Source organism: Melopsittacus undulatus, chromosome 3 (assembly GCF_012275295.1).
Source record: "Melopsittacus undulatus isolate bMelUnd1 chromosome 3, bMelUnd1.mat.Z, whole genome shotgun sequence".
NCBI classification, from domain to species: Eukaryota; Metazoa; Chordata; class Aves; order Psittaciformes; family Psittaculidae; genus Melopsittacus; species Melopsittacus undulatus.
Window position 1 is genome coordinate 55,268,465 of NC_047529.1, and position 27,348 is coordinate 55,295,812.

A 27,348-nucleotide genomic window follows, 5' to 3' on the forward strand; every position below is an offset into this window, starting at 1 on the left:
TCTTGATCTCGGCCACATTTTCTGGTTGCAGGATTAGAGATTGCAAAGGTTTCCAGCAAGAAAAGAAAAAGGTGATTGGCATAGACATCCTGTCCCTCAAAAGAAAGACTGCAAATGGGCAATGAGGGAATAACAGCATCCTGATTACAGGATAAACACTTTTGAAATGATGAAGTGGAAAAGTTGGGCTGTGTCTGCACCAGTAAATCAAACAGGACCAGGGTACCTGGCCAGCTGCTGTGTTGCAACCATCTGTATGGTATTAATGTTGACAGCTGCTTGTTCCAGAAACCAAGAGAGGGGCAAAGAAATTTTGTGTAGAGCAGCCTGCCGTGAATTGCCCAAGCAGCCTTGCTTGGTCTGAGCAGACCCTGACAGTCATTGCCACACCAGGCTACCATGGAGACGCAGGGAAGACCAGGAACCATCAAACATGGGAAAGCTTCTTTACCTGCAAAGGAGAAGGAGGCAATACATGCAAGGTTGTGTCTGGAGGCTGGCATGCCCTATAATGTCATAGCCTATACTTGTTTATTTTCAAATACATATCCACTCACTAGTTACCTTGAATATTTCCTGCATATTGTAGCTAAGGGTTGGACAAGTAGTGCCGTTTTAAAGTTGCTGTGCTGCTTAGCCCCCTTTATTAACTAACCTCGCTCTGTTGTTCTACCTGAGGTCAATAACTCCGTCTTGCATGGGAAAGCTGATTTGTCTAATAATTTAATCACCTCTTCGTATAAGGATGGAGAAAAATTGGCAGAGGAAGCTTGTTATCAATCTGGGGTACTGGTAATCAGTTATTATGTGTAATGAGGCTTTTGTCTTGCAGCATTCTGAAGAACATCTTGAACTTCTCCTTGTGCTTCAGCAAAGGGACTGTCATGTTGAATTTTCCTTTAACATTTTCCCCAGTCCCTGAAAAGAAATTAGAGGTTGTTATATGGAAGCTCATTTCAAGCCTCAATTTTCTTGAGTATCCTGCTCTTGTGGGGAGTACCAGGTGTGCTCAGAGACTGTGGCCTTCAGGTTCAAACTCAACTGGCATTCTACAAGTCTTTGATTTTTTTTTCCCTTCTGCTGAAGAGGCAGTGGTTGTCTTGACAGCAGGAACAAAGCTTCATCCTTGTACTTTGATGTGGGACAAGGTTAAAATAAAGCCAAAATAGGCTTACAAGAAACTGAATATTTTTAAGACAAAGGTTGCAGTAAAGGTTCTTGTGCTGATAAGATATATTAAAAATTGTTGATAGTGTTTGGGCATTTTCTTACACTGCTCACTGTAACATATGAAGAAGCCACCCATAAAAAACATTTGCTCTGCAAGGTGGTTTGTGAGGTGAATCACACCCTGAGCTCTAAATGATGCTATGCTCTCAGAATCATATCCCAAAGGAAGATAGAAAAGCACTCAATGAATTAGTTTTGCTGAAGCGGGACAAATATTGAAAAACAACATGATTGCGTAAAACCACTAAAAAGAGTCCTGGAGTCCTGAAGAACAAAGGAAGCTATTTAAAGAGAAAAAAAAAAAGCATTTTGCCTTTCACTGTTTCTTAGAAATTTCTATATCAATGATTTTTGTAATGTTGCCCAGATTTGCATGAACTCACACTTAACTATTCTGTATTTAGTTCTATTATACATATGGGGATTGTACTAAGTTATATCTTAGAAATATACACTTGATCATATTTATATTACATCAGTTTCAATTGCTATGACCTGTATGTGATCTACAAAAAGATATTTGCTTTATGAGAAAGAATATTAACATCAATTTCTAGTGCAGCAGACTTGTATTTAATATTACTAGTTGTAAAAGTAGCAAAAATGGTAAAATGGGGTCACACATACTATAGTTTTGGGAATATTGCCACAGGATATTGCAAAGGAGCTCTGGCATTTCTGAGTAGATGATTAGAAAACTTTTGGATAAGGAGGCAAAAAGTCTTGGAGGGAGTTTAAATTGACAGATGATATTTCTGGTTCATCTGTTTTAAAGTAAGATTTAACTAGTCCTGAGTGTGGTTTTAGTGGTCACAGAGTGTTACTGAAAATTAATTGAGTCTGATGCTCGTCTGAAACATTGCCATCTCTGCAGTTATATGAATAAAACTTGCAAGTGGTGTTGCTGATAGCAGAGCTCTTGGTTCTTGGACATTCAGTGACCAGACACTGCAGATTTACTCTTGGTGTGTAAGATGAGGTTTGCAACATTTTATATTGTGCACTGTAGCTCTACACAGACCTGCAAGTAGCTCTGTGTTTGTGTAGGAAAGAATGCTGTCACTGGCAGTTTTCTGCTCATTTACAAATTGCTCAAAGTTGCTGTTACTTGACTTTATGGGATCAATAGAATGGGATGAGCTCACCAAACAAACTTACTCATTGTTTCAGTTATACTTTTCTTTTTATACTTACTGAAAATCTTGTTTTATGCTTACAAATGAATTTTGATAACACATTGAAATGTGAAATGAAAATTAAAGGACTTACAGTATTATCTCAAGCTTCTATAGAGCAGAATTTTCTCATTCATACCTCTGTACTGATGGGTCTCTGTTCTACCTTGCACATTAGGACATTGCCAGCCAAATTCAGGGCCTTTCTTCATTTGTTTGTGACACAGGCCAAAATGAAAAGACAAATGGGAGGGGTGGATCTAGATTCCTTACTGATCTTCTATTAAGACAAAATAAGCATGCAGGCAAATACAAACTTTATTTGCATTTAGAAATTAGCATACTGGTTGTGCAATACCTTGTGAAGAAGATTATATATTAGAAACCCATGCATTTTTCACCTGCTGACACGAGTAAAACTGCTTAATAGAAGCTAGATTATTTTCTATTATATGGAATTTAAGTTAATAACTGCAGCTTAACTAGTGCAGTATATAATTTATTTTCATTAGGTTCAATCAGTCTCTTGGGAGATAAGGGTTTAGGGAAATTCAGCGCTTGTAGTATCAGCTATCTTTTTTTTTTCTGACCTGTGTTTTTAGACTTGTAATTTGTACTATTTCAAGCAGTTTCTCTTTATATGCCCTCTTCATAACTGTATATAATTATCTTAAAGAACACCAAGAGGAAATATCAGAAAAAACAAAACATATTATGAGTCTCTTGTATGGTCCAGTGAGAACTGGGTCACAATACTATAGCACAGCTTTTTCTTGTATATTGCTTTGTGGGTTTTTTATGTAATTATTTGAAAACCTGCTAAATGCTAACCTAACAAATTAGTAACCGAAAGCTAATTAATTTTAAACAAATATAGAATTAACATCTAAATGATTAACATCTAAATGATTAACATCTAAAGACCAGAGAAACTAAGTTAGAGATGTTAGAGATGTACAATTACACAAAAATAAAACCAAAACATAAGAACATGTCTGGGGATACTCTTAATCAGTAACAAAATGTATTAAGGCTCTGGATTCAGGTCTAATGCCAGTAGCAGCCAGGATATGGAATTATCATCATATATTTCATCAAGGCAGTAAAATGGTGCTGGTATTCACACAAGGCTTATAGCTAAGATTTCTTTTTCCTCTGAAGCACTCACTATTGCAAAAAGCATGCTGCCTGCTTTATGTGAAAGAGGTTTTTTCTTTCTTGTCATCTTTGAAAGATGCCAGCTCCAGGACACTGACCTGCGGGGCCTCATCAGCTGTCACACTCACACAAATGGTTATCTTGGTGTGAGGGCAGTTGGGTGCAGCTCTCAGAGCTCAGAGTGTGACTCCAACTTGGCTGAATGGCGGCAGTCACCAGCCAGCTGTGCTGCATGAGGTTGGGCTGGGAGGCCAGATGTGCCTATGCTGCCAGCTGTGCCTGTGCTCTAGGGCAGTGAGTGGCTGAAACCACAACTCTCTCCCTCTGTTAGCCTCATGGGCTGCTTGTCCCTGGGATGCTGGGATGAAGCTTGTTTTTAACTTTTATGGAGCTCCACTCATTCCCCTCCAGGGTCAGACCCTTGAAATCACTATTTTTACTTCTTTCACCTGGCCTTTTCACTTTGGCATTACCTGCTGTTAGATACTCAGTATTACCTTACTGTCCTTCTCCAGCATTCTTGAGGCATAGGAGCATAACTCCTGTGGTGATGAGTTGTTCAGCACTGGCTGGTGACTTCTAAAGCTCATGCCAGCAGCTAGACACCATGCTGAATGAGGTTGCTGCTATCGTGCTGTCTAGCAGCGTGTCAGAGCCTTAGTCCATCTCTCCATCTGCTTGTCTGACCTTTCCTCAGGCAAAACTGTGCCAAACGCAGCTCTTTCTGTAACTCAGCAGCTGATGGATCAGCCTTTGCCATTACTTCCACCACTTGGCACTGAGCTACACCACAACTGCAGCACTCCCATGACAGGTTTGCTTTAATTGCTTCCAGTGCAGTTTAATATGCACGTAAGTGAATAAATGAACATTTGCCATTTGGCATCAATCTTTAACTTTTTTGTTTGTCTGTATTCTCTTGCTAGACACCAGGACAGGCAGGCAGACATCTCTGGTCCTCTATGGCTGCCACTAGAGTCTAGCTTGCCTGTGAAAGACAGTTATTTTCACTAAAGCTCTGAGAAAATTATAATGGGGCAAATTGTCTCCCATTTCCCACTCACATAAAGTGATAATAACTCAACTGGAAACAAAATAGTTATTGTGGCTGCAGGTGGATGTAAAAGGAGGGACACTGAGGCTCTTCATCTGTCTAAGTTCCTGTGTGATGTACTCTAGGTTACCCTGCTCTTGCAGGGGGGTTGGACTAGATGATCTTTCGAGGTCCCTTCCAACTCTTGGGATTCTGTGATTCTGTGATACAGGGCAGTCCAAGGCGGTCTGTAATGGCTTGGCAGGCTTGGGTCTGAGCAATTGGAGAAGAGCTCCTTTGTCAGACAGTGCCATGCAGGACTCCTACATTCCACCAGCAGACAGACACGGTGTGACAGCCCTTCCTGCTAGCAAGGAAGGGGAAGATACTTTTATGCACCTGGTTAGCCTTTGCAGGGAATGGGCAGGAAGTTTTGCCAGAGGTCATCCTACTCTGTGGCAGCATGTGGAAATCATCTGCCAGCTAAGAGGTGCTGGGCTTCTCAGTCAGTGGGGACATAACAGTCCCTGGGGGGAGTGAGTTATACAGTTTGGATGACTAATTGGGATGTGGATGTTTACAGATGTGGAGGTCTCAGGCTAGAGGACATGAAAGCATGCTGAGATGCCTAATTGCATTCCTCAACTTTAAATTCCTCTATAATTTTAATTCATTTTTAGTTCCCCTGAAAATTCTAGCTGTAGGGTTTTGCCTCCTATATATAATCAGTGGGTTTGCTTAAGGACACCAGTTACATTGTACCCTCTCTGAACCTATTTTTCTAGCTGACACCCTCAGCTTTCTCCAAGTGCTAGGGGACCACGTGAGAAACAAACTAGCAAATTTACCCATCCTGGCCAAATTACAGTAGGAAAAACTCTGATCATTCTCGCCCATACCTCCCACATCACCCCTAAAGTCTGTCAGCATGCAATTCCCATGAGACGTTGCAACTCCAAGAGATTCTGCTATCAATCTCAGCAAATGAAAATGCTGATTTTGGCACAAGGAAAAGCCCCAGCTGGTGAGAAGAGGCTTATGTACCATTCCCTATGTCTGGAGGGGCTTTACCTGAGACTCACAGAGCAGCCACAAATATACATATTTTCTCTTCCTGTTACTTATTTCTCTTCCCACCACTCTATCAGGTCACACAGGGAAAGAAAGGCAGGAGGGAGGGGGGGCTTTTTTCTGCAGAAGGACCTGCTCCCATTCTGCATATGAGGAGGTCTCAGGATGTGAATGTGACCAGCCTAATTTTCCTTTGTGCTGTTAAAGATTACTGTGTTGCTCAGAAATTGTGGCCTGTAAAAATGAATGTGTTCATTGTGAACTACAGTGGCCAAATATTCCTTTAATCATTATGTTTCTCATATCTGTATGAAAATCGTTAATAGAAAAAGGCTTTGCAATTATGTAGCTACTTTCTCTGTGAGTGTTTTTGTGCTCTTCAAAAACTTTGCTAATTTCTCAGTGGTATATTCATAAGAAAGAGAATAGAACAGAAGACTTTTAGCTGGAGCCTATTATGTGTTTTTCCATCTGTTTGTGGTGAACCAGAAAGAGCTATGTGTTAGGTCTTGCCTTATGGCAAATCCTGATCTGCAGTTGCTGTTTTCCCACGCTTACTTAAGCTTCTCTGCACATCCCCACACACAAAGCAGATGCCGGTGCCACAACAGGCCTGAGAGCCTCCTTCTGAGCACGAGAGACTGTTATACAGTCAGGTCCTTAGGACTAGCCTCCAGCAAAGCCAACCAACCAAACAAAAAAAGCTGCTTACTGTTGACATCAGATGATCTGAAACTGGTTTATTGATTGAAAAGGCAAATAAAAAAGCATACGAGATCATCAGTTTTCTGCTGCAGTCCTTCTGGGTTCAGTAGCCTGTTTGGTGAAAGGTTTCAGGAAAGGAAGATAACTGCAGAGAAAGCATAATATTTTTCCTGGTTTTCAAGAATATAGCAAAACGCAGTCATGCTGAACCCTTACAAGGATTAAATAATATTTTCCTATTTTAAAAAGGATGATGGGATAAAACAAGCAGTAAAGTGTATCTTTCCCTGAATTGATGGTAATTGTCGCCTCTCCTCAGGCTTGAAATATTGCCATATTAAAATAATTGGGAATATGCCATAAATGTCAATAAGGCCAGGATTTTCCCCCTTTTATTCAGACTTGGGCTCTCTTGTTGGTAATTGGCTGTATCTCAAACTTTCCTCCAGGGGGCCATTCTCTTTGCCTTATATCCAAATCCCCATCCAGGTATACAAACTGTCTATTAGAACTAGACAGACTACTGAAAAGAAACAATGAAGTTGATAATTGTGTTGTTAAAAGACTAAAATAATCTCGGACTTCTCTTATTTCTTTTTTTTCACTACAGTATCTGAAGATTTTTTGTAGCTATTTGATGGCTTTTGAGTGTGAGGAGGTTGAAATTATTTTCATATACAACATTATGAAAATAAAACTCATGGTTCATTTACAGAGTTACTCTTACCTACAGAACAATTGCACTACAGTTATTAATAAACAGTGCATCATTATAACAATAAAATAATCCACCACACAAAATTAATTACTGTATTTTAATAACAGGTGTGATACTTGTTTTTCTTACATGTTGTAATAATGAAGTAAATTGAAGAACTTTATATTCAGACTGACAGAACATTCACAAATATACACAAATCTAAAAGGTAACTGATTTTGCTTCTCATCTTTCCCACACACATTTTTAGGTGAAATTCTACTTCCATTGTTTCAGCAATTAAACTAAAACTAACTTTTGGTTTTTTTTAATCTATCTTTTGTAAAAAAAAAACCCCAAATCCAACATCTATATTACTATACATTTTTTGGCATCTTATATCTCAGGGAACCAAATCAATAGTTGCTAATAAGTGTTTTACCAAAACAAAATTAGGCTATTTTATCTTTGTCAATCTGCATAATGCCTTTTTTGAAGACCTAATTTTGGCCCCCATCTAATCTGCATCAGACTCCATATTTATTCATTTCATTTTTCAGGATCATGTATGGATATTTACATACACGCTTGCAAGAGTCTACTCAAAAGGCTTTGTAGGTCAGCTTTTTGTTTCAAATTGGGCTACCCGTATTTCTGAATGGATTTTAATGTCATTTGGCAATTTAATCTCTTTTCCTTTTTAGAGGCCTACTCTTATGCTAGAAATCCACGAGTCAAAACTATGCAGCTTGAATGATATTTTTTTTATATCTATAGATTCTTGAATATTTGTTTTTCACATTCATCAATTGCTCGGTGGTGTTGTTAGAGACAGTATAAAATTTCCTCAGTCTCTGCTTTAAATATAGATATAAGGAGGAAACAGTGAGAAACATCTTGCCTTTGTGACAACATTATTAAAAGTCTAGTGGGGGTCTGGGTCTACAGCCCTGAGAACTTAGTTTGCACCAAAAGCTCTTTGGATACATAATGAATACTCACAAATGAGAACCTATTCAGGTGGTGTGCTATTGAATCAAGTTCACCAAAGTTAAAGTAGCACATATTTTCTGAAAGCTGTAAATGATTACACACTGGTCTAACTTCAATGAGTCTTGATAATCATAATTTCCTGCAATAGAGTAAATGAAATTATGTTCTGCCTCGGGGTTCCTTTTCTTATACCAGTATGACTGTAAAATACTCAATTATGTTGCATTTCTGCCTAGCAGACCCTACTTAAAAGAAACCAACCCAACAACCATGTTTGTTAGATAGAAATAAACTACTACCATTTTGTTTCTACTGATTCTTTTAATGTGTTCATCCTAAATCACACCTGCCAAGAACAGCTGAGAGCAGGCATCTCCTGACCTACACGGAGCAGGCAGTGGCTTACAGCAGTGTGCTTTATCTCTTGGGGGAGCTTCTGAGGAACCCCCTCCCCAGCACATAAGCCATGCAGCACCCAGGAGGTAATGTAGAGGGAAGAACACAGCCTTTGTTTGCTCCTGCTGAGGATGGTGGGAGCCCATCCCTGCTGCAAGTGAAGGGCATGGGGCAGCCTGGCAGCCCTGGTGAAGGCAGAGATGTTCAGCACCTTACTGAAGTGCTGATGCTCTTCAGCACCATGAACATCTAAAGCTTAAACTGCCTGCTCAGGTTTAGTGCAGAGATTGAGATTACCAGGTTATCCACTCTTTCTGCATGGCATCTTTGAACTATCCTCATATCTGCAGCAAAGCTAGGGAACTCCTATTTTTGAGGCTTCAAATATCTCATTTATGAACAGTGCTGAACCCCACATTTTCATCATTTGAGGGAAGAAGGTTTAGAAAAACATTCTTTTATTCTTATCCCCAGGTTAATAAAAAGAACTCTTAATCTCACTCATGACTGGGAAAAGTCAGTACAGTGGTTTCATGGAGAAATTGAGGTTGCTGTAATTGTATTTGATGTATTACTTGATAGTTTTATAATCTCATTCTCCAATCCTGGTGAAATATGATGCTTTTAAGATTTTAATTAATGGGAATAATGCAAGAGAATCTCTGAGTCTATGTTTGCAGCTATTTTCAATTTCACAGCAGGAAAAAACTGAGCTCAAATTTTAAGGAAAATCTTGCTATATTTTTTTGTTCCAGATTAATGTTATTGCTCTTTATTAATTTAAAAAAAAGTCTTGAAGACAGTTTTTGAACCTTTGTGGTTCTAACAGAAAACCTCAACCAGATGGAGAGACCAGATTTCATGGAATGCATTTGTAGGCTTTTCTGGTATTGCCAGGGCTTCAGTGAAAATTATTTTAAGGTTAGTTCCTATAATTGTGGGTGCTTTTTTGTGACACTAATAAGGAATATGTACTGTTAGGGTTTGTTTTCTTTCTTTCTTTGTTTGTTTAATCAAAAGCTGATTCTATCTCCTGTTTACATAGTTTTCATAGAATCATAGGATAGCTAGGGTTGGAAAGGACCTTAAGATCATCTAGTTCCAACCCCCCTACCATGGGCAGGGACACCCCACACTAAACCATATCACCCAAGGCTTCATCCAACCTGGCCTTGAACACCGCCAGGGAAGGAGCATTCACAACCTTCCTGGGCAACCCCTTCCAATACCTCAGCACCCTAACAGTAAAGAATTTCTTCCTTATATCCAACCTAAACTTCCCCTGTTTAAGTTTCAACCTATTACCCCTTGTCCTTGTAGTGATCTACAGTCCCTAATGAATAGTGCCTCCTCAGCATCCCTGTAGGCCCCCTTCAGATACTGGAAGGCTGCTATGAGGTCTCCACGCAGCCTTCTCTTCTCCAGGCTGAACAGACCCAACTTTCTCAGCCTGTCTTCATATGGGAGGTGCTCCAGTCCCCTGATCATCCTTGTGGCCCTCCTCTGGACTTGTTCCAACAGTTCCATGTCCTTTTTATGTTGGACACCAGAACTGCACACAGTACTCCAAGTAAGCAATGAAACTATGAAACAATGACAAAAATTTAATTGTTACAGGAACCAATAAAAAAATTACATTAATATTTGCTGTGATAACAGAAAGTAATCTTGTTCCAGTGAGGTTGAGACCTGTGGAGTTTTGTGGTATCAATAACAACTGATCTTCGGTTCTCCATGTACTACTTTTGAAACATGCTTATAACATGCAATTAAACAGAGAATTACACTAATACTGTAAAGAAAACAATGGATAAGGTCAGATACATAATAAAATCTGAATGTATCTCAGCTTCTGATCTTGTTCAAACACTTGATCTTTGAACTGATGATTTATGATATCCTTTGTCAAAGCTCTTTGATATATGTAGTTCAGCTTTTCCCCATCCGTCACACTTCAGAAGCCATTTGGCAGTGGAATATGGTAAACACTTTTTAATTTACTAACTGTGTGCATAGCTCACCTGAAATTATTTTATGCTGAAAATCACATGCAAATACATCAGATGTATATTTATTGTCCGGTCTCTGCAATGCAGAGAAGAAGTGCTGTTATTTCTGGGGAAAATCAATTTAGCAATAATTTCTGAACAGTCCAGCCCTCCAGCCCTCAGAAATTACGCCCCTTCCCGCTGCAATGAAAAAAATGTATATATTGTAATATTTGTTTTGAGAATTTATATATTGGCTGACCATATGAACATGTTCTCATTGCCTACTCAGGCCTTTGAGCAATTTGCAGCCTTTTGTTACCAAATAAAAGCTCTCTGAGCCTCCTACTTGAGCACTGAGTTTACCAGCTGCTATCCACTCCTAGACCTCATTAGGGGCCTGCTGTTCTGCTGAGAACCACACCACATGCTACACCCCGCATTGGCAGCAGATTAGCCTGTTGCTGCTCCTTAAATTACCAGGTACAAAAGGTTGCTCTGTTTCTCCATAGAGAACTACCACTCTTATCCTCTTTGAAGAGGCTCTATATCATGATCTCTCTAACTAATTAAGGTCTGCAGACAAGCCACAGGTTGTTATTAGAGGATTTGTCCCCATGGCTGATATCAGTAAGTTTTTTTTTCAGGATTTTGTTTGTGAAGAATTAAAGCTGCTGTTTCTCAGAATAAAGCCCTAGAAAAAACAGCAAAAAACATACATGCTCATGTAAATGTTTTGAAATTGTTTCCTAAAATCAACTCTTATTAAGCAGATTTAATGCTATTTTATTTCTACTTTAGAACATTATTTGGGAGAAATATTTTATAAAAAAAATAGTTATAAATGTGGACACTAAAAGTAATTAGTTTCTGTGTATCTAGAAATAATTCCGTTCTGGTCACAGTCACAGGTATTTTCCTATAATTGTGTTTGGACATGGGGCATTTGAAAAAGAAAAGGTTGACGAGGATAGGTCAATTGGGAAATATTCTTTTTTGTTTATCTGAGGTACAGTTCTGGTGGATTTATGTGAACACGTGACTAATTCAGAGTGCTACGTGGGAGGGAGGCTGTCATTTACTGACCTGCTTCAATGTCTGCACAAAGCAGCCCTCTGCTCCCGCAGCCTCTGTTTGGGGTTCCCAGTGAGTTATCAGTCCCCATGTATTTACGGCATCCAGCAGGATTTTTCTAGCTTGTTTTTGGTTATTGTGTGGCAGATTATGTCCTATCTGTTGCACACTGGCATTAGGTATATTTTGTTCTCATCCCCAGATATATAATGCCCAAGAATGAATAAGAATTAGTTGCATTTCTAATAAGGTAGCATGTGTTCCACAGATATCACATATTGATCTGAGACCTTGTCCAGCGACTGAAGCACTGAATGTTTAGTTCAGTCCATTGTGCAAACATCATTATATGCTGGTTCCAGTAAAGAGTTGCTCTGTGCCTGTGATCATGGAATTATTTACATATAGAAAACACATCAATCTATGCATTCTTCAGAGAGGTTCAGATAATAAATATGGAAAGAAGAAATAAATATATCAGTTAAAGAAATAAGTTAAAGACTCTTTTGCTAAGATAATATTGATTATACAGCTTGTGGTTTTTCCTGCTATTCAGTATGCAGCAGTGCACCTGTGGTGCACGGACATCATCTACAAATGCATTTTGGCATGTAGTAGAATGTCTTCTTTTAACCTAAAAGGGAGAAGGACAGTGTTGGAATCTCTTGGGGAAGTTCATTTATGTGATCCAGTGGCCATAGATTCATAGAATAGTTAGGATTGGAAAGGACCTCAAGATCCTCTAGTTCCAACCCCCCTGCCATGGGCAGGAACACCTCACACTAAACCATATCACCCAAGACTTCATCCAACTTGGTCTTGAACACTGCCAGGAATGGAGCATTCACTACCTCCCTGGGCAACCCATTCCAGTACCTCACCACCCTCACAGTAAAGAATTTCTTCTTTATATCCAGTCTAAACCCCTGCTGTTTTGCTGTTTAAGTTTCAACCCATTACCCCTTGTCCTATCACTGTAGTCCCTAATGAAGAGTCCCTCCCCAGCATCCCTGTAGGCCCCCTTCAGATACTGGAAGGCTGCTATGAGGTCTCCACACAGCCTTCTCTTCTCCAGGCTGAACAGCTGCAACTTTCTCAGCCTGTCTTCATATGGGAGGTGCTCCAGTCCCCTGATCATCCTCATGGCCCTCCTCTGGACTTGTTCTAACAGTTCCATGTCCTTTCTATGTTGAGGACACCAGAACTGCACACAGTACTCCAAGTGAGGTCTCACGAGAGCAGAGTAGAGGGGCAGGATCACCTCCTTTGACCTGCTGGTCATGCTCCTCTTGATGCAGCCCAGGATCCAGTTGGCTTTCTGGGCTGTGAGTGCACACTGCTGGCTCATGTTCATTTTCTCATTGACTAACACCCCCAAGTCCTTCTCTGCAGGGCTGCTCTGAATCTCTTCTCTGCCCAACCTGTAGCTGTGCCTGTGATTGCTCCCACCCAGGTGTAGGACCTTGCACTTCACATGGTTAAACTTCATGAGGTTGGCATCAGCCCACCTCACAAGCATGTCAAGGTCCCTCTGGATGGCATTCCTTCCCTCTAGCGTATCAACCGAACTGCACAGCTTGGTGTCATCGGCAAACTTGCTGAGGGCGCACTCAATTCCATTGTGCATGTCAGCGACAAAGATATTAAACAAGACTGGTCCCAACGTGGATCCCTGAGGGACACCACTCGTTACTGGTCTCCAGCCAGACATTGAACCGTTGACCACAACTCTTTGAGTGCGGCCATCCAGCCAGTTCTTTATCCACCGAGTGGTCCACCTATCAAACTGATGACACTCCAATTTAGAGTCAAGGATGTCATGTGGGACAGTGTCAATGTCTCTGTTGTGTGTTCTGCCATCTGTTCAAAAAACAAGCAAGCCCAGGTATTCCTTCCTCCAGGATCTCACAGCAGCATCATAAGGTGCTCCAGCAACTCTACAGTACATGCCAGTATAAATGCACAACATATTAAATGGTTGAGGCATTTCAATTACAAGGAAATGTCTTAACTTTATATGTTAGTTTAGTAGATGACTAGCATCAGAGTTCCTGGTGGTTCTAAATATCTATTAATGACAGTATTAATAGGCGGTCCTAAATGTTTATTAAATAGCTATTAATTAAATATCTATTAATGACTAGTGTATCACATCTAAAAAATCTCATTCGGTAATCTGTAATTAAGCAAGTAATACTTGCTTGAGCAGTGCTGTATTTCTGACAAAGAAATACTATTGTAATTTGAGGACTTCAAATGTTGAAATGGCATCATGTTCATGGCTGTTTCAGGGTTTGGCATCTTTCACTGTTGAAAATTTGCCCCCCTATTTGTGATCAGAGTTGTGTTATTTCACTTTGTAACCACTACACCTTGATCTGCTCCATGAAGGAGCTACTGAGTACCAGAAATTTCTTCCTTTAGTATCTTCTTTACATACTAGCAAAGCTAATGACTTTTTTTTTTAACTTTTGAGAGCTGAATAAGCCTTCAAAATCCACAGATTAGTTAAAACAGGAATAATTCTTTGTCCCTAAGTGTCAATTTTCCCATTTTTCAATCCCTATAAATAGTGCTGAAGGATAATATAGCTATTACCTTGGCATCTCTTCTTAGCCAGAACTTCTTAAAGACAAGTGCAGCTTCAGAGATAATGAATAGGAGAGTGACTGGATCTTCCCGAAGACCCTACAGCTACCAAAGTGTGAACCCCAGCTTCACCAAAGAGGTGCAGATGCAGAGACTATGTTGATGGAGTTGGGAAAACAGATTCTCAGCATGGAAAAGGCTGGATGCTTGTTGGGTCTGGCACCAGAGAAATGCTTCTGCCTCACCTATGGATCTACTCCTCCAGAATAAGTCTAGCATCCTGGGCAGTAGATGTGGGCAGGAAGGAGTGGAGATCTGCCTTGAGATGGATGACGAAACATCCTAGAGCTTGTGAGTCAGTACTAGCAGGCATACGATATAGATGATGCTGTGGTGTGAATCTGCTGCAGACCACTGGACCAGGAAGAGGTAAATGAGGCCTCCCCCAGACAGCTGGAAAGAGCTTCACATTCACAAGCCACGTTCTCATGGGGACCGTGAATCACTCAGATCTGCAGGAGGGACAACACAGTGTGTCTGGAGTGCAACGATGATAACTTCCTGATGCAGCCAATGTAGGTGTCAATGAAGAGAAACGCTCTGCTGGACCTCATCTTTACAAACAAAGAGGCTTGCATGGGTGGACAAGGAGCTCCTGACTAAGCTAAATGTAAGGGGAACCTGTACAAGAGGTGGAAAATGGGACAGGTGTTTTGAAAGGAATATGCAGACAAAGTCTGAACATGCAGGGATGAGATTAGGAAAGTCAGGTCCATTTGGAATTGGATCTGGCAAGGGACAAGAAGGGCTTCTACAAGTACATTGCAGCAAAAAGATGAATGGAGGAAATTTGGGCTCACTGATGTATAGACAAGTGGACCTCATGACAAAGGACATTGAGAAGGCCCTTAAGTTACTCAGTGCTTGCTTTGCCTTAGCCTTTACTGGTAAGGTTACTTTCAACTGAGCTATAGAGTGCCATGTGGAAACAACAAACATGTATGCACAAATAGTTGCATTATTGACCACTATTTACCTAAAAAAAATTAAAAATACCAAAGTCAGTTTTACTAAGGGACTGATGTTTCAGGGAAGTAGGGACAAGGCTTATTTGCAACCACAGTTCCTATGATAATATGTGCAAAGTAGGTCATTGTATGAACAAATGTCTGTAAATAACCATTTGTAGTGCACTTGTGCTGTTTCCACGTGGCACTGTATACCTACTTTGTGTAAATGTCATGACTTGGAACTAGCAGTGCTGGTGATGTAGCTTTTTGAATGACAGCGCTGTGAAAAATAGCTCTTTGATATATGCACTTAGTTAAAAGTTACAGAGACAGAAGCAACTGGGCCGTGATTGCTGTGGGCATGGCTACAGCAGAAACCTGCCAGCCAAAGTTGCTCTGTAAATTCAGTTCTTTTACGTGCTAACTTCTTGTTACAGATCCAACCCAGCACAATCAAGTAATTATACGGTTGCAGCTGGTAAAGCAGACTGACATTTATTTGATTGTAGAACAAAGGTGTGCGAAGCTGGTCTAACTACTCGGGACAATGTGGAGGGCTTTAAACAAAAAATCACAAGGATAAACACTGAGAAGCAATATTTGAAGGAATGTGTAGAGTCCAGCTGAGTGGCTGTGGCCACTGCGTTTTAATCAGGTTTTGTCAAAAGCTAAATGAGTGGAAATTGCATGCCCACACATCAAAAGTTTTTCTGATTGGAATATATGCTCCAGATTTGTTTACTTATTCTTTCTAACACCTTTGCTTTCAGTCCTGCAAGCTGGGAATCTCATCACTAAAACATGTTGCAGCTGCAAAAATGCTTATGTTAGGCTGCAGTCTTCTCAGCTTTAAAATATTCCTTTTGGAGCCTCATACATGTGCAGTCAGGGTATTCAGATTTATTTCTTACAGATTTGTTTCAGAGTATTCAAGTAAGTGGTGATTCTGGCAAGACCGATTTTCTGGAGACTCAAAAAATACAGCTGACAAAGGAAGCATCTATAGCTGCAAGTTATATTGGCTAGGTCTTTGTGCCAGTGAAATGAAAGTTTAGGGTTGGTTATTGTTTTCTGAGACTCGAAGAAAAGGGTGTGTGTAAAAGAAATTTGTAAATGCATTTGGAAAATATCACTGAAGAAGAAGATCTAGTGATGTATATTTAGTCAAGCATTTCAGATGCTCTTTGCCCTTCCACTCAACCCAGAGCTGCTGGGTTTATCTGATATATTGATTTTCCAAAGTAGTGTCTCCGTACAATGTAGGCTTTGGAACTCTCAAAATAATTGTTTGTTGGTGGGAGTAGGAGCTCAGATGACCACAGTACCCCACAGAAAGACATTTTACTACAAAAATTGCTAATACTGACTTAACTGGTAGCTTTCTATTTGAAGAAAAACAAAAAAGAAAAAAAGGAAAGAAAAAAAATGGGCAGAGTGAATATATAAAGATGAGAAATACAGTTAACATGGTGGTTGCAGAAGATAAAGCAGGAGCAGAAATAAGAGAATGAGTTTAACTAAGGAGGAAACATCACACATTTATACTCTGGCTTAAGGGTTTCAGTCCTTGCAGAGGAAGTTTTTTTCAGGAATGCTCTCAGTCATTAGTCACTTGGGTACAGGCTGTGAAGTGCAAGTCACTTAAAGGTCTGATCCCTGGCTCAGGTATAACAAACAATTCAGGAGTTTGGCAGGAGTTGGTTTAGGAAGAAAGTAGCATAGGTTAGTATTTATGATCATCTTTGGATATACAAAATGTCAGGTCATTTCATGGGATATTTGGTCTTCTTTAATGTATAATTTTGTGGCACAGGTTTTTGCACTCTTAGATTAGGAGTACTTCTATCTCAAAAATAAATAAACCAAATCTGTATTTTGGTACTGTGAGGATGAGAAGTCTGAAGATGACAGCAATGATAAAAGGAATAAAATTAAAAATAATAAAGTGATGCTGATCATTTCAGGTTTGTATAATTAAAGAAAATGGAAATTAATTCTCATTGAGAAGATGCTCTTGGACTGTGGTCCTCTTAATTAGTTCAGCTGTGTTCCATGGAAGAGAGAACCTATTGTCCAGCAAAGCAACTTTTCCAGTGCTACTGGCTTTCTAAACTGGTAAATGCTTTAGTCCATTCTCCACTGTGTGAGCTGCTGAAGAGGTTAGTTGCCTTCAGGTTCTCACTACAAAGATTTCTTTTTTTGTTGGCTAGCATTACACCATTGTTCAGCAGTCATGCAGCTCCATACCCCCTCCAGCTCCTGATTTTACTGCTAAAAGAAAGACAGCTTTTTTAATTAAAACCCAGTTAAATTGCTCTGCCTTATGTCAGCATCTCATTGCTGGTGATGGAGAGCCTCTGCCCAAGCTGCATCACTAGCTCTCCTCAGGAGAAGCCTTTATTCTGATTTGTTTCCAAGAGCTGACACATGGCAGTAAGTGGCTATGGTGCAAACCCCAGAGGTAGAAAGGCAGACCAGGGCTCCAGGGGTCTCCTCCTCACAGACCCTACAGCATTCCCTGTGCTGGAAACATGACATCAACAGTTGCTGCAGCTTTATGAAGACTGGCCACTTCAGGGTGTCTATCACAAAGTCCTAGCAACACAACATCCTTTGTTTATATGTTAATGTGGGTATATCTTTTCTGAATAAACAGCCAGGTTGTTGGCTGTGTAGTTACCTGTGCATATAACATGCTCCCCCTTCTTAAGGGTTCAAGGCCTGAAAGAAACCAATATATAAATTGAGGGAAGGGGATGTATCAGGCTTCGTCTCATTAATCATCAATGGACTCATTTACAGTGCCTCCCCTTCCCTGCCCCCTGGTTAAACAATGTTAACTTCTCAATCTCCATCCACTGTTCAGCATTGCATCACTCCCTCAGCAATGTTTCCATTATACTAAATTCCTCTCAGAGCTCCTCTCCTTTCAATATTTTTTTTCAAATATGAACAGAATAAACTGTTGAAAGTGTCATGAAATAAGTTAAGTTTGAGCAGGGGTTAGAATGGGGCAGTATCACTGACCAGCCCGTTCTGCTACCAGTGGGCAGGATGGGATGAAGGGTGAGAAAACAGCCACCTCACTCATATTGTCTTCACTGTTCTCATTAAAATGAGAAAAAACAAGGCTGACAGAAGTATAAAGTTATCTTTGTCCTTGAAATCAAGAATGAAAGTCTAAGTATGAAATATGTGGCAGAAGGAATAGTAGCAATAGGTTCCACACATGGGAATTACAGTCAAAATGATAATCTGAGGAGTAATTTCAGTTACATAGTTTTTCACAAATTGAAGGCATTTAGTATAGACATCAGAAAATTGCAAGGACCATGCTGCTAAATCATTAGAGCCTGAATGAAATTTAAAGCCTGAGTACCATTTATCTATGCCTTGTCATATTATGGTCAAGAACTCAAGTCCAAGAATTCAGCTTTGGTCGTGTTAAATTTAGTACAAAGATTAAATATTTCAGACAGAATGCCATAAAGGCAGGCTAAGATGTTGCATTGGGTAGAAGAGGACAGATGCAGAGACTGAGGCTGTACTTTCAATTAGGATTAACATAAGAAAGGCCATACTGAGTCAGACCTAGCCAAGTATATTGGTTGTAACAATGGCCAAAAGAAGACACCACTTGGGGAAAGAGAATTGCAATAGAGCAAGCATATGGTGGTAATTTCCTGAAGAGAAGTGGAAAACAATAAACATAAAACAAAAAAAAAATCAATAAAACCTGGAGGGGAATCTCATAGATGGAGAAATAAGGGGATACAGCATATGAGATGCTCCTGTAACAGCTACTCTGTAATGCAGTGAAGTAAGAGAGAATGTATTTGCAAGTTTGAGGGAAAACTGATGTTGAGGAAGTTCAAAATGCTCGTAAGTGCAGGGGAGAGTATAGGTGTCCAGATAAAGGAACACTAGATGATAAAGAGGTGCTGTTCTTCCACAGATAACTATTCAGTGAAAAAGGAAGTCATGGGATGGTTAGCCTATTCATGAATTTATAGTTATGTCAGCCAAAAGAAACACGAGAAGGTATTTAGGATGTACTAAAAACTGCTTTGAAATTTCTTGAATGCTTTATGTTCTGACACTTGTCAGGAAGGAAATAAGAAGCAAGTCTTGGGAAGCTGAAGGCAGTTGACCTTACTATGCTTTTGCCTCGTTCAGAAGCCAAAATAATCCATCTCATTTGAAAGCATGATTTCATATTAGAGGGAGCTGAAATTATAGAAGGAAGAAAGACAGTGGCTATATCTGCACAGCTATTCTTACACCGCCTATATGTAGGAGGAAAATGTGGGACATGTTGGTGTTGGAAACATATTTTGTGATATTTTGAGAAACTGGCTAGTAATGGAGGAGCAATACTAAGACAGATGAAGGAAAAAGGGCACAAGAATGGGATTGAGAACTGGTATCCATAGGGCAGCTGGAGTGGTTAGAGGTTGGAAAATCTTGGATAAAGATGAAGTAAGATAGTTGCAGAGAGGGTGTTATGGGAGTAACAAGCATTCTCTCACAGGTGGTGGGTATGTTCTCTCAGACAGAAAGAGATGTAAACTGATGAAGAAAGGACATACTTGTGCACAGCACCACAAATATCCAGTGTTGAAAATGAAGGAGCAGTGCAGTAGGATCCACAGATGTGCTCCTTTTTGTAAGAGAAACTCAAAATGACGCTGTTGCTGAGTGAGTGTACCTATGTGGATTACCACCCTATCCCCTAGTCCTTCCTCATTGGTAAATCACATGGCAAACCCAAGACTGGATAAAGAGGTTACCAGCTATCATGATTGGTTCTGACAAGCAGCAGCTTCTCACTGCATGAGGCTGATTAATATATGCATGACTCATAAAATAGAACAGAAGAGATTTACTCAGAGGTGAATTTGGTCCCTGAGGCCATGCCGTGCTCTGACTTACAGCTCTGATGGTGTGGGGTCAGCCGGGAGTAAGGAGACAATTTGGTCCATTGCAGTTTATGACATCTATTTTGAGACTTTCTCTGGCACAGCTGCATGGCATGCACAATTAGTGTTCAATAAAGAAATGCTAATTATATACAGATGCATCAGTAACAAAAGCTCCTGACATTCAAACAGTTTCTGGAACAAGCGAAGGTGGTAGTGACACCAGTTAACCCCACATAGCATCATTCAAACAAGTAACTTGGATTTTCTATTGATGCCTGCAAAGCTGCTGCCTTAGCTACTGAATCGCTGGCCAAGCTACCATTTTAGAGTATTAGTGGTCCTGGTGCTGTTTTCAGTCAGTGAAAAGACCTAGAGAGGAGAATATACTCCAGACATATCAGTTGACTTTCATCTGCTCTGTCCAGGAGCTGGAATGAAACGTGAAACTTCTGAAATCCATTGAAAAGAAAGATGCTTTATACGAGCCTTTTCAGATTGATTGGAAAATTGGATGATTGTGAAGCCTGACATCTTAAAGTATGATATAGAAAAATGACATTTTACATTGGTGGTTTAATGTACATGCTGACATTTGGGATATCTTGGTTCTGTCCCTGAACTAATTATGTCTGAGATAGGTAGGTGGTTTTGCTAAATACATAAGCTCTTTCTGCATGAGTTTTCCTGTATGTAGAATGGGTAAAAAGCAGTGGACTTAATTCCCTAGAATAATTCAAGTCATTACAGTGTAACGAAAACCTCAAGCAGAGAGTGAAAAGCAAACTTAAAAGCCCACAGTCGTAATTTCTTACTCAAGTTTTCTTGAAGATACTGGAAACAAATTAGCTGTGGAGAATTGATCTTATTATTGCTGAATTGAGGACAGGATTTCTAACTGGATAAATGCAAGGTTCCTACTAAACAGAGCTGTGAAATCTGAGATTTTCTTTCTAAAAATTAACCTGTCTTTAGTGACTTTTAGTTTGCTGACTAACATAGCTCTTGCTTTTCCTGCTGTTTTCTGTAGAATGTATTCTTTCGGCTAGACCGAGATGACTGGAAAGTCAGCCTTTAAGTGGGGCCGACTGTATTCCCAGTCTGGGGGGATCAGCCCTGGGGCCATGGGGAAAAAAAACCTTGGCAAGGCCAGCCCTGCCCTGGCGTGCCTGCTGGGATTGCTAGCCAGCCTGTCACTAATGCAAATGGTGCTGATGTTTTCCACAAAGCAGACACCTGCCCACGGGGAACTGGACTGAGACCACCAAATTGTTTTAGGTAGGTCAGCAAACAGCTGTCTGCTTGTGCAATTTGGTTCTCCTAATTTGGAAAGGGATCTTATTCAGAGAGGGAGCTGTTTGCCTGCTGACAAGCTCACACGCATTATGCTGTGCATAATGTGCATGATTAACGCTTGTTTATTGGAGCAATTGTGCTCTGTGGCAGAGCTATAACTGCTTTTTTATGTGCCAGTGGCAAGCAGCAGCAAGCTCTTGTCGCTTCAGGAGAGGCAGTACAGCATGCAATGCAGAACCTTTTGATCAACAGAGCTCTTCTAGCCACATGGTAAAGTATGTATTTTGTGGGAAGCATCCCTTCTGGTTACCTACAGGTGTGTGTGGTTTAGGTTTGGCAGCAGGTCTGTGGGTAGTAGACAGCTATGATTTTTACTGTTTTGCTTTTCAGTCTTCTTCCTCATAGATAGTGCAGACTCACTGGCCACATGAAAAACTTTTTGCCCTAAACGTACTGTAGCTACTTTCACAACTTGCTTTTGAACCTCAGGGACTTCTGCAATCCTATGGTATATAGTGCTTTCACCATTGTTATGGGTGTTTGTCTTACTCTGATTTTGCCTGGGAGTACTAATCATGTAATACTAGTGCAGTTCTCCCACCATTATATAACAGAATCTTTGACACAAGGAAACTTTGGTTACACTATGCAATTCACTGTAAGCTTCAGTCAAATGCATTACATTTTCATGTGTTGCATTTACTTAAGAGTCCAGGTTTTAAGATTGATTTCTGTTAATACAGTCATGTTTTACTTAAAGAGCATGGCAGACCACAGTGCTGAGAATTTACAAAGCAGTTAAAACCTGCTAATTAAAAAAGAAAACCTAAGATTGTGATACAAAATGACACTAAATTTTATTCTTATTTAATACAGTTTAGAATTGGTTGTTTTTCATGTGTGAAAAATATTGATATTCGGCTGGTAATTGTCAACATCCACTTTTACATGGACATGTAAGTTTTCCTATTTGTTCTTTTCCTAGTTTTGTAGGAATTAAAAAAAAAAAGATGCAGAGACTACTGGAAGAAGTAGAAAAAAAGAACGAAACAGAAAAAAGAATATATTTTACTTATTTACCTGTATCAGGCATCCAGCTACTCAAAACCAGAAAGCATATGAAATAAAAATTGCACTCTTGGTTTCCTGTCAGACAATAATGTAGCACATGAACAGTTTCTCAAAGAAAACACTTGTCCTCTATTTCCTTGTTGTTCCATTGTTTTATTTAGCACTGCACTCTCAATTTAAATTGACCTGCCCACTAACAGAATTTAACTTATTTCACTCCGCCTGTGAGATGCACCTACAATTCTCCCTTATGTTTCCTCATCAGGGTTGAAGAGCTTTCCGCCTCTTTTCTGCCTCCCCAGCTGTGTGTTCTCACCCTCTTCCACGGGAGGTTGCTACTCCCCTTCAGCCCTGCTCCTCCCTTTGTTTCTGCAGCCCTGCTTTCAGCTGGATCTGCCAAATGAGCTATTTAACACCACCTCCCCACCCCCAGCGCTTGTGAGAGGGAACACGTTGTTTTGTTTGTGACTAGGCCATTTATCAGATTTATCTTACAGGTGCAGTTGAACAGCTTAGTCTATGCTGTGCAGGAGGTGATGGGGGGAACCAGAGAGGAGCAGGTACAGGGAGGAGGGACCTGGAGCACCACGAGATCTGTTGGGCAAGGAAGTGCAGCAGGAGGGGAGTCTGGATCTTGAGATTACCTCCCACTGGTGCAAGCAAACTGAGAATGTTGTTACAAAAGGTGTTTTTGGAGAGCTGGGAAGCGTTACCATGTAGGAAGGAGGTGTTGTGTTTGGGTGGAAGATTGGCTATGGGAAGAGGGAGATTGGATCCAAGGGTGAAATATGAAGGACTTTTAACTGTTTCCTTTTGTAACTAATTATCTGTTGGATGAAAGCCAGTAATCTAGGATCAGTCCTTAACACCAGCAGTTCACAGAGCTCATCTGATGTATGGGAAGCTGAAATTCATATTCTTCCACTGGTGTGTATTCAATTAGTCATGGTGGTTGGGAAAAAGTTGCTTAATGTGAGTGTCAGTCTGGATTCAGGTAGGTGTTAGGTGCAAAAGTGGTATTTCTTTGTCTCCTGAGAGTGGTCCAGCAGGCAGGCCATGCTCCTCTGATAACTATTCTGCATCCTGCCTGCATTTGTCTTTATGTGCGAGTGTATGACCCAGGTCTGGCTCCCACTTCATGCCCAGGTACTTGATGATCCCCACTTTGTGGCTCATTACCTTATAGGGCTTGACTGGCTGCACCTGTAGGGTAGAGACACAAGAGAACACTTACAGGGTACACTGGAAATCACATAGGAGCTTGTTGCAGCATCCAGTTTGCCCAAATATTTCATATTTTGTGTGTGTATCTTTTGAAGGAGAAACAAAGTGATTAAACCAGTGTTCGGGACATGCTGGTGGTGTGTCACAACACTCATATCACTCTGCATTCTTCCAAATGCAACTTAATGGTCTGACTTTTGTGAGGATTGATAACAAACCTCGGCCATTCCTCAGCTGTGTGTTTTCATTGACTGCAGTGGTTGGACACACAAATCATATTTGCCATTGCACTGCAACCTGTCCTTGCTTACTGTGAGTTCCCTGAGCCAGTTGCATTCAGCTGCTGTAAAGGATTTCAGCAGCGGCCCATTGTCCAATCACACCTGCATCAATGAGGCCTGGCGTGTGAAGCCACCTTTTTATAAAGATATAAGCACACATCTTGAGCTCTAAAAGCAGTGTAGCCTTTCATAAATCACAAGAAATGTTCCCTGGGTGAATTGAAGACAATTTTCTTATGTCTGTTTTTCGGGGTACAGCCTGATGGATTCTCAGGCTTCAAATGCAGAGCTTGCACACGTGCACACAGCTGCTACAGCACCACTTGCTGAAGGTTAAAACATTCAACTTTGCTTCTGTGCTTGTGAGTTTAGAGCCCGACAGCTTTCATGTCATCTGCATCTTCTGTGACCCCAGATTTTTCTGCCTTTTTTTTCTCTTTGCCAGCTACCATGGGTCCTCCCTACATTAGGCAATATTGCCTTAATTATGTCTATTTATCACCTGTTATACATAAAATTCACCGTTGTTCTTTCATCTTCCCAGTCCATTTTAATTCTAATCTCCAAACTATTCATCTTAAAATTACAGTGAGTTCCTTAATAGCCTTCTGTTGCTGAATTTTACTGAAGGCTTTTAAAACAGAACTCTCCCCTGATTTTATTTTTCCTGTGATATTTTCTTGATTCCCTGGAGGAACTATGTTGATAAACAGGATCTTTACATATCCTATCCTACCTTGTACTTTTTGCAGTATGCTTTTCTTATGATTCAGTGGTTCCTTGTAGTTTAATTTGATTTACCTGGTACTCTGGTAAAACACCCCATTCTCATCGCAGAGATCTCCATGCAGGTCATTTCCACCCCCCCCCCCCCCACCCCCCCCGCAGCTTACTGTAGCTTCTTCCAAGCCTCCACTTCGAAGAAACGATCCCTCATGTTCACTGTGTAAGATAGGAGAAATGGAGATGGTGTGAGTTATTTTCATCTGTGTGTTATTATGTGTCACCAGCCTGGTTTTATGTTTTCATAACTCTGGTTGTCAGGCAGTGTTTGGTAGTGACAAGGGTGTGAAAACATAAGGAGATCTAGCCAAAGGGTCTAGTCAAAGGTCGGGTGGATCTCTTACTTTCTTCTAGACCAATAGCAGGTATTTAAGGAAAAGTATACCTGAAGGGCTAAAGTTTTTGTAGCAGACTGATCCCAACTCTTGTACATGCTCCAAGTGTCCAAAAGACACCAGGTTAGCGGTTACCTCAGCCAAAATTCAAACCATTATGCTTAACAGCATCCTGTGGGCTTCTGTCTGAATATATATGAAGAAATCAGAGGAAGAAAGGACTTTGCGAGCCATAGAATCATAGAATAGTTAAAGATTTGAGAGGACCTCAAGATCATCTAGTTCCAACCCCCCTGCCATGGGCAGAGACACCTCACACTAAACCATATCACCCAAGGCTTCATCCAACCTGGTCTTGAACACTGCCAGGAATGGAGCATTCACTACCTCCCTGGGCAACCCATTCCAGTCCCTCACCACCCTCACAGTAAAGAACTTCTTCCTTATATCCAATCTAAACTTCCCCTGTTTAAGTTTCAACCCATTACCCCTTGTCCTGTCACTGTAGTCCCTAATGAAGAGTCCCTCCCCAGCATCCCTGTAGGCCCCCTTCAGATACTGGAAGGCTGCTATGAGGTCTTCACACAGCCTTCTCTTCTCCAGGCTGAACAGCTCCAACTTTCTCAGCCTGTTTTCATATGGGTAGTGCTCCAGTCCCCTGATCATCCTCGTGGCCCTCCTCTGGACTTGTTCTAACAGTTCCATGTCCTTTCTATGTTGAGGACACCAGAATGCACACAGTACTCCAAGTGAGGTCTCATGAGAGCAGAGTAGAGGGGCAGGATCACCTCCTTTGACCTGCTGGTCACGCTCCTCTTGATGCAGCCCAGGATCCAGTTGGCTTTCTGGGCTGTGAGTGCACACTGCTGGCTCATGTTCATTTTCTCATTGACTAACACCCCCAAGTCCTTCTCTGCAGGGCTGCTCTGAATCTCTTCTCTGCCCAACCTGTAGCTGTGCCTGGGATTTCTCCCACCCAGGTGTAGGACCTTGCACTTGTCATGGTTAAACTTCATGAGGTTGGCATCAGCCCACCTCACAAGTGTGTGAAGGTCCCTCTGGATGGCATTCCTTCCCTCTAGCGTATCAACAGAACCACACAGCTTGGTGTCATCGGCAAACTTGCTGAGGGCAAACTCAATCCCATTGTCCATGTCAGCGACAAAGATATTAAACAAGACTGGTCCCAACACTGATCCCTGAGGGACACCACTCGTTACTGGTCTACAGCCAGACATTGAACCGTTGACCACAACTCTTTGAGTGCACCCATCCAGCCATGTGTCCAATCCTGTTACAGAAAACAAGATGTTCAGAGTATGTCTTAAAAGTTTGTAGTCTTTTTCTTGAGCTTCTGTGATATTATAAACTCTCTATTCTTGTCATTTAGGGATAGAAGTCTGGACTTTTATCTGTATAGCCTGAAATGATGATTATGGTGATAGGAGAGGCAGTCTGATGCCTGTAGTATCAACTGCTCTGAATTAAAGTTTTGTCCTGTATTATCCCATGGTCGGGTATCTTATGGTTGACTTCAAATTACCAGTTGCCAGCCTGTCAGATTGGTAGACGCGGGGCTTCATGGTTAGATCTAGAAAGGACAGAAGGTGTTAGAAAATCATACTGAAATTAGAAGAGTTTGTTGAAGAGGTGATTTAGATTGTGTAAAAAGAATACTGAACAGCTGCAGACCAACCTTTGCAAATGTGTGGGGAAATTAAGTTTTCAGCCAGATCATCTGTCCTCTCTGGCTCAAGGTGCATAGGCTGGAATATGTAGCCAGAGCTGGGAGAGGGCTGAGAGAGGGAATGAAGGGCAGTACAGCAGCCCACAGCTGGATTCACTGCATATCAGTGTGGAACTGCAGTCCAATCTTAATTTCATTCTCCAAACCTGGACACTTGGGTCCACTTTTTGCTCCAAAATACATGTGTTTTCAGCAAGCAGTGTCTGTTGTTTCACTTTTGCAGTCACACTTCAGGGCTTGTTGAGATAAATAGGTTTGGTTTTGGCATTCCTGGCTGCAATAGGACTTTCCTCAACATTTGGCAACTGCAGATGGCATTTTAGGTAGCTCTTCTAACACAAGGATCTTGTGGCTCCACTGGTTCTTTGTACAGCACACTAGACATATAATGGCATGAATTCCTTTGTGTATTATTCATTATTTGCAGTCACACAAACACATAATTTCATCTGTAGGCTACCATGTGACTCAAAATGAGAGTCAATTAATTGCTGTTTTTGCCATGGCTGGAGTTCACTCTGTATCACTGAATGATCTGTAAACAAAACAATTTTGTAGTTGAAATAATTACAG